Genomic DNA, 8,804 nt, shown 5'->3' with positions numbered 1-8,804 from the left:
GGCTCAGTTAAAAGCAATACTGGTTTCCGGAGCAGTCCGTTTTACACATCAGCAGGAAGAAAACGTGGACACTAACATTTAATTCATAGTTTGCTCTTTGTATTCTTCTGTAGTAAGTATGGCACGTTGTTACCATGATGCCAGTGTGCTGCAGGTGAATGTGCTGTTTCTGCCACCATCAAACCAGACTTTAAAGCTGACTTAATGGGTTATTTAATCTCAAACTGCATAAATCTTAGACATAACGACAATTTAGACAGCAATAAAAAAAATAGCCAGTTTCGATGAGAACAAAAAAACCCAGAATTTAAACCAGAATTGTCTCAGTAAGAGACCCTGTCAATACTGTCAGTGTACCATGGAGAACAAACTCAGGTCTCCATTGACTGTAAAGAGTAGATCTCCACACGTTACAAAGGAATAATACATACCTTGATCACCTGTAGAAATCTCCGTGTAGACACGTGAGGCTCTGTTAAATTTCCTAACTACAGGCACTTGGTGTTATTTGAGAAGTTCTGTGGTATCTAAGGGGGTATCAAGGGTATCACAGGGCTGTGAGCAACTGGCAGCCCTCTGGACCCGCAGCTGGAGGCTTAGTGCAAGCAGGTTGCCACTAAAACCCATGTCAGCAGCTCTAAACAAAAGTCTATTGATATTGATCTGAATCCTTCCTCAGGTCTCCAAACCCAGAAATGCTGAAAATCCCAGCTCTGACAAAATTGGAGCTCTTTGAGCAGAGCTGGCTTTAGACAGAGGCGGCATAGGTGTCTGCCTAGTGCTGCAGGCTGCTGCTGCCAGGAGAATAGCGTGCAAAGGACCATTTTTATATACCTCAGCTTCTTGGGCATCTAGCACCTTCCTCGCATCTCCCCACCCATCCTCTTCTGCTGCTGCTGTTTCTACCTTGTAGTAGACTATGAGATCTGGTCCCAGTACAAGAACTATTTGCAGAAAGAATTTGATTTTTCCAGCTCACTTTGTTGTGCTTAGACAAGCTACCTGATTTAGCTCATCAAGCCATTGCAATTCCTGGTAATTGTAAAATGCAGCTGTAGTCCACTGGTAAAATATTTTTTTTTAATTTCTTACGTATGGTTTTCTTTATAATCAGGAGACTTCCTACATTATTTATGACTGTTCTTCACTTCTGCAACAGATAAACATAGAAATACTGTGTAAACCCAGTGAAATGAGTAAATTAGGCCAGTAGTAGCGGTGAAAGTGCCATCTGTAAGTACTGGTACAGTGGATTGTAAGAAGTTTCTTTAGATCACCTTCTGTATTACCCTTCATTGTAACAAGGAAACCCCAATTAACCCTCATAGAGCAGAAAAATGCAACTTACTTTTTTTTTTTTTAAATTCAATGCTCTGGCAAGGTTTTTACTGGTGGATTTAAAATTCTAAACACAAAAGCTTTCTGTAAATGTGTTTTGTTTGCAGTTATATTAACTACAGCAGAATTGGTTAATTAAAAATGGACTTGCAAAGTACCCGAAAACTGTCAGTCTGGAACTGTTGTTTTTAGAGTTTAATTCCAACTATTTCAAGTCATATTTTAGTGAAGCAGCTATGATATGCAGCCTGTAATTTTATCACAAGCAGATACCAAATCATTCTCTGTCCCATGTAAAAGAGGTTGTTCTGAAGATGCAAAGTGTTATAGAATAAACTACCCAACAAACCTGTTACGTGACTTCTCAAACAGAAAAAATATCAATATATGTTAAGCAATTTCATATCCTTTTAATTCATTGGGGAGGTTCTTCTTGAAAATTGCATGGTGTAACCACTTATTATGGCAAAAGTAAACATTTCATTAGAATTAGCATGTATGATAATATCCCTGATTTCAGGCAAACACACCAGTTAATTTTCAGTGATATCCAGAGTAAGTTGTGAGTTTATTCTGACACACATAGTTTATGCTGCGGTAAATGCTTGAAGGACTTAAGGTATAAACCATTGCACAGAATACGAAGAATTTCAAGGTAGTGCAACTTCAGGGTTATGCTCCAGGCAGTCCATTGTATTACATCTTACTCTGTGTCTGGCTATTTGTACTGGATTTTTATCAGTGTAGTCTTTTCCTGAACACTCTGGTCCTTCTCTAGCAGTGTATTTAGAAACCATCAGAGTTACGAATACACTAAGTACATTAGGTGACCCTCAGTTTTGTGAGACCGCTGTCTACTTGACCTCTTTGGCAAAGCTTCAACTGAAGAACCGAGGGAAAAAGGCAGCAGTTCTCATAAGAAGCAAACTCCTGTCTTTCAGGATGGATGCTTTCACAAATGATGTGTTTATAACCAGAGGCATATGCTCAGCTTGCCATCTTCACATAAACAAGCATCAGGGTCTTATGATCTGGACAACAATAAGATTCTAAAAACCTGCTTTCTCTTCCTCTGTGGATAAATCACAAGTGACCATTTATGAAGTCTGTCCTCAAACCTCATGAGTCTGAAGTCTGTGTTCTTTGTGTATGCAGATTTACTGTTTAAGAGCTAAAAAAAGCTCAACAAGCCCTGAAAAATAAATAAATCGCAGCTACTGAATTCCCTTGTAAGTCATGTCCTCTGAAAAGCTTTGTCTGACTCCTCCAGAGATGAGTCATTTGGCCTGAAATCTTTTTGTCAGTGAGCCAGATACTGGTTCCTGCCTTCTTTTATATTCCTTCTGCAGAGTAAAAAGTCTGTAATGATCTCTGGCAATTCCTCAGGTACAAAAAGAGTAAATCACCCCTATAGCTGTGCCTTTACCACAGGGCAGGTGCCCTCAGCGACCCTGCTGGAGAACATCATAGTTCTCTTGCTTCCGTGCAGTCCGGACCTTGGTTGGATGCTAAGCCAGCTCAGGACCTAGGAAGCACTCTCTGGTGCTGCAGCCTCAACATTTCCTACATTTCTACTGCTCTTATGTCTGTGCCATATAGCCTCAGATAAACAAATGTAGCCAAGAGAGGGAGATGGTGGCTTGTGATTGGGAGAAAATGTATTTAATGTGCAAAGTGTTCATAACCAGCGTGCAAGGTTGTCAAAGGAGACCAGCTACAGACGGCGGGGAGCAGAGGAGGCCCTGTGGCCCGCAGATGAACCAGAATTAAGAAGGCGACAAAATCAGAATACTGGTTTGTTTTTTTTCTTTCCAGTCCAGCACCCAATACTTTCTAATCATCATCTTGAGCTTTTAATCTGACTCTAAAGTCAGAACTGTACTGGTAAATTAAAGGGGAGCTATGTAAAAGTTTAACATGGAGATACTATGCCCAGTCCTTAACAGTTGAAAATGTTAACCCTGTTAACTCTGTGGAGGCCTTCAGCCTCAGAAGGTGCCTCCAGGGAGTCCTCCCTATCCAGCACCAAAGTTCTAGGTGCGGTTGTACCAAAGTTGAAGCTGCTGTACAGCTGCACTAGTCCCTGTGTGGTGGTGACAGCGATGCTCTGCCATTCCGAGGCACAGCGCTGCAACCACAGGTAGAGCTCCTTCTCCTTCCTCCCGTCTGCCTTCCTCCAGGAGAGCAGCAGCTGCTGGGCTTTCCCATAAAACCTTTTAACCTTTTCTTCCCCCCCACGAAGCACCTATGTTGCAACCTCCATAACTTCAACCTCCTTTTGCAGGACACGGTCAGGAGTTAAACTCCCACTCTACTCAATGAAACCGTACAAAAAGGATGTGACTCCCACATATCCCAAACTTTCAGATGCCGAGCATATTTTCTTGAATGAAAGCCCTTTTGGTATTTTTCACTGGAGGGAAAAATGCGCTTCAGAAGAATCAAAATCAACAAAGAGATTACAGATAGCAAATATAACACTGCACATATTATAAGGGACAAGTACAGTAAACATGGATGGCTAATTAAGGAAATTACTGAGAATGTCTTGAAACAGGATTGCTATATACATTTCCAATGAGCCATCCTTTAAAGGCATCGCATTCAGGAAGAGTAACGGAAGATCTTGTTCTTTCCTACCAGAACTACTTTATCAAAATACTAGCTTCATTTTTATTATTTCTAAGCTTGCAGTAGTGTTTAGAGTTTCCAGCTGTTAATCTAACTGCTTAAAAAATATTGTTAAAAACAGCTGCTGACTCAGACTTCTCAGGGAAGAAAGCAGAAGGAGATACTCCTTTCATCTCTCTTCAGATCATCCAAATAACACCCAGATCAATTCGGGGCCAAGTGGTGCCTCTGTAGATTTTAGGTGTAATTATGACACCCTCCATCTATTTCTTCCATTTGAACTGTTGGAATAATATGAAACCTGTGCTGCAACACACTGGTTTTTACAAAACTGAGGGCTTAGCGTTGCATGTCCTGGAGGGTGATGTGAGGGTGCAAAGTGGGTGAAATAGTGCTGGAAAACTGTGCCAGTCAGGAGAAGCCAGACCTGATGCAATCTCCTCCATACGGCCTTTCAGGAACAGACCTGAGAGTGAATTCAATGGGGAAGGAACCTGTGCCTTGTCTGTGAATGAGTTGTTTACGGTGATCCAAATCAAAGCCAGGAGTGGGATAGCAATTAGCAGGGTGCATAACTGGGGCCCAGAGTGAAAAATTCTTTTTTGGTCCCCATTCATCTAGTAATATGGACAGACTTCTATAGACCTGCCAGAAGTTGCTGGGATAGTGCAGAAACTGAAGCTGCACGCTCTGAATCTCAGCCCTGTTACTCAGCCACTGGATAATCTCCTCCTCACTTAATCTACTGTGAAAAATGACCATTAAAAAAATAAATTAATGTTCCAGTTCCTTACATAGCGTTTAATGCTCTCAAAGGAGTAAAACTCTTTCCCCTTTGCTGCCCTCACCACTTTCAACTCCCCCCATTTCTGTCTTCCAGAGTTACAGCAGAAAATCCATCTGCAGAATGGAACGCCATTTCTTATATGGCCAGGTATGATTTTGTGACAAAAAGCAAAGCACTAGTCATTCCTGGATATAAGAGGCAGGGACAAGAGGATATTCTGAGCAGGATATTTTGAATAGGGTTTGTCTGATTACTTATCGTGAATTCTGAGAAAGGAACACAAATATATACTTCTGAGGAAAAGACCCAGGCCCATCTAGAAAAGAGCAAATGTCATTATCAGAATCTAATGCACTCTGAGTACCAGCGAGCATTTCTACTTATAGGAGAACTTTGAAAATTTAAACGTGTGAGAGTTTACACCTTCTCCTGGCCTCTTTGACTGTAACCAATATAAGGTCCATCTAGCCCAAGACCCTGTTTTCAGCAGTGTCCAGGGGCAGGTAGCTACTGAAAAGCATGAGAACAGAGAAAGTACATAGTGATATTTCCCAAAAATACTCTCCTAGCAACCACAAATTTGCATCTCAGGGGCTTTCTCAGCCAGAGATATTGTTTTGTTTTTATCAAAACAGCCCTCGGTAGATTTCTCTTCCATGTATGGCTCCTAAACAGAAACAAGAAACAGTCAGAGACACTATATTTACCTATCTGAATGCAGGAAGGAGTCAAAGGAGTGAAAATGTAAAGAAAACATTTAAGCTCATATTTCCTTGCGCAGAATGTGCTTTTTTTCATGCTGACGGTATCACAGTACATACTCAGCTGAAATTTTAAGTATCTTTTGTTAATCTCCATAATGTGGATACGCCAGAAAAGTCAGACTCTAGTAGTATGAATTGCCAGAGCCTTCATGTGGTCAGTGAGCTTCCCCACTTACACCACCAGAAAATTTGTCTCACCATATCTGCCTCTGCTAGAGATTCTCTTGGTAAGCCAGGCTGTAAACAAGTATTGCATGTGTTCTTGGGTTGCGGATATAAATGATGGAGGTTTTTGAAGAGAACCTGCTCAAAAAATATCAAAGAAAAAGAATTGCGTGCTCTATGTTGTATTTAAAGAAGTTAAAGAATGTCTTGGACAGCCTTGTATGATGTTAGATAGTACAATTTCATTCTGTTGAAGAAAGTTTGCTATTCAACTTTATCAGGCTCTGTAAAATTTCAGTGTGATATTTTAAAATCTATCTAAAACAGCAAGAACAGATACGTGCAACACCATGAATATAAATGCAAGCCATTTAAAATATATCTAAGCGAGCAATCCAGGAACAGCCTGATCATGGGGGAGAAAAACAGATAATCTGAATTTGTCTATATCCATGTCTCTCTGTGTAAATATCTATCTGTGCATACTCATAAATATTTCATCTGGATCTAGTTTGAATTTGGATTCAGCACCTAACCTAGATAGGCAGAGTTCACAAATTGCCTGTTGAGTGATCCTGCTTTGTTTTGTAAGTGTATAAGGATGTGACTCTTGCAGCCAACACAGAAGCAAAAAAAAACGCAAAGAAAAAAAACCCTGAAGGACAATACCTTCGGTTCAGAATAGTCAAACACCCTAGATTCTTGCTGCAAGGTGCATTCTGAAGGGTAGTCAATTCGCTGCTCAATTTCATATTAGAGGGATTGAAGTGAGGGCCTGGTTTCTAAATAGCTATTTCTATTGACCTTTGGAGAAGACCATCCAGGGCACTCAGTTATAATGCTGTTGAGCACCTCCCACTGCATGTTTATTCTGTGCTTGGGAAGACTTATCTTAAATCAGGAGCAGTATCTATCAGATATTTTTATCCCCAGACGTTGTTTTTAATACTTAAGAATTAAGAACACCAGTGACGTTTTTCTATTTGCTTATATAAAATTTCTTTTCATCGGTGTGAAATAAGAAAGAACGAACTCTGGTCACATGTCCTTAGCTCATCTTTTCTATAAGCTTTTTCTGTAAAAAATTATCTGGTGCAACATAGATGTTTAAACATCTGTATCCAGGAAATACAATGTTTTTGCCTATGAAAAGAATTTTCCAGAGGAAATCACTGTTTTTCTATATTCTGTTAATTACAAACTGGTTTAGGCTAAGAAGAGATATTTGAATTTCTTTCTAGAAGGTAACTTTTCAGGTAGGTGTAAGATTTTGAAAACAAGAACTTGGTGATAGCTGTCTCCTCAAACATCAGTATAGCTTGCTGCTTCAATGTTAAAGCCTTTCACCCCTGCGTGACCAGCTATACTGGTTTGAGCAACACAGGACTAACTTCTCTTCTAATGCTTGGAAAAAATGCACTTTTAGAAGACTCTAGTGTCTGAATTTGTGAAAATATTTACTTTTAAGCCAGGTATGGCATGCATGTTTCAAGGTCTCAGTGTTTCGACCCTTGCCAGGTGCGGGGAGGAGGAGGAGGAGCGAGACCCAGGCACTTGACCCAAGCTGGCCAACAGGATTATTTCATACCATGAACGTCACATTCTATATAAATTAGAAAGTTTGCCGAGGAGCTCTGTCTTCCTCGATGGCGGCAATCCAGAGAACTTCTTGCCCTGGCGCCCTGAGCCCTTCCCTTCCTCCCAAAGCCGCAGTGCTCGCAGTGTCCGACATTTGCTGCCCACTGCTGGGAGTGCACAGCTTCCTGCTGAGAGAATGGGCTGACTATAATCCTTGTATATTTTAATTGGTATTGGGATCAATATTGGTTCTTTAGTATTATTGATGTTAATTATTTAGTCTGATTCTATTAAATCTGTTTATATTTCAGCCCGTGGTTTTCCATGGTTTTTTGTCCCCAATTTCCCTTCCCAGGTGGGGAGGGGTCATCAGGTGAGAGAATAATTGTCTAAATGACAATAAATTGTTGTGGATTCCTCAAAACATAACATCAGCCTGACTCGGACAGGCGGTGCCTGCAATGCAACGCGTGGCCTTGACTGAGCTGGTGCCTGTGAGCTGTCACGCTGTTACCCAGGCAGATTGCCTCCAGAGGAGAAAGAGGGACCACATGGAGATGAGAACGTGGCTTTCCATTGCTTCAGAGGAAACACAGGCTCACAAGGCTCAACACAGGACCACAATATTGCTTTAGGCAATTGCTTCTCTTTGCCTCACTGTTCCTTGACTGTAAAGTTGGAATAAGAGTATCTAAGCAGTAACATAAGATAAATAATGATGGTGCTTACATGCTTTTCTGTTTTCTCAATGATATGAGCCACCTGAGAAGCTGGAGCCACTCAGACTGTGGATTTTGTTTGGTTCCTAGGGAAAGGCAATGTGATGCACAAAGGCTACCTGGAAAAAGGAATATAAATTCCTTCTTCTTGACTTAAAGGGAAGCCCTGTTAATCTTGATCCTCATTAAACAAATTTTTCTGAAGAATTCCTGTAGATCTATTATTTATACATCGCATAGATGTGTAACAGCAAGCAAAAGTATCAATATATGGAAAAAACCCCTTAATTTTGTCCTCATAGATCTTCACAGAGAAAAACACTTCAAAAAATTGCCCAGTTGTCTTTTTATAGACCAATTTTTAATGAACTTTTGTCTCCTCTGACACTTTAAAACAGTCGAAAACAGACTGTGAAATGTAGCTCCTGCTACATAGTACTGCCAAGCTCTTGAGTAGCTCAAACGACAGCATGCATGGGTAGCCCCAGCACAAAGAAATCCAGACAAACATGCAAACAACACAAATTTCACAAATTTAGGTCCTGATTCAGCGAAGTCCCTAAAACATGAGCATAATATTAAGGATACGGATAGTCCCAGTGAAGCGAGTGGAATTATGTTCCTCCTAGTTAAGCGCCGTATTCCGAGACACATGTGCACACACAAAGCCATATAAACCCCCATCGATCTTTCAAATAGCTTCTGTTGACAGCTGCTGAATGAGGACAAGTATGCCCAGTGCCATTCTGGCTTCTGCCGGGATTATTGCTTGTGTCACCCCAGCGTTAGGCCAAGGGAGCACTGGCAGCTGCTCTGGGGGGC

The sequence above is a fragment of the Larus michahellis genome, chromosome 3 (genome assembly GCF_964199755.1).
Source record: "Larus michahellis chromosome 3, bLarMic1.1, whole genome shotgun sequence".
Lineage (NCBI taxonomy): Eukaryota > Metazoa > Chordata > Aves > Charadriiformes > Laridae > Larus > Larus michahellis.
This window is presented reverse-complemented; position numbering follows the sequence as displayed.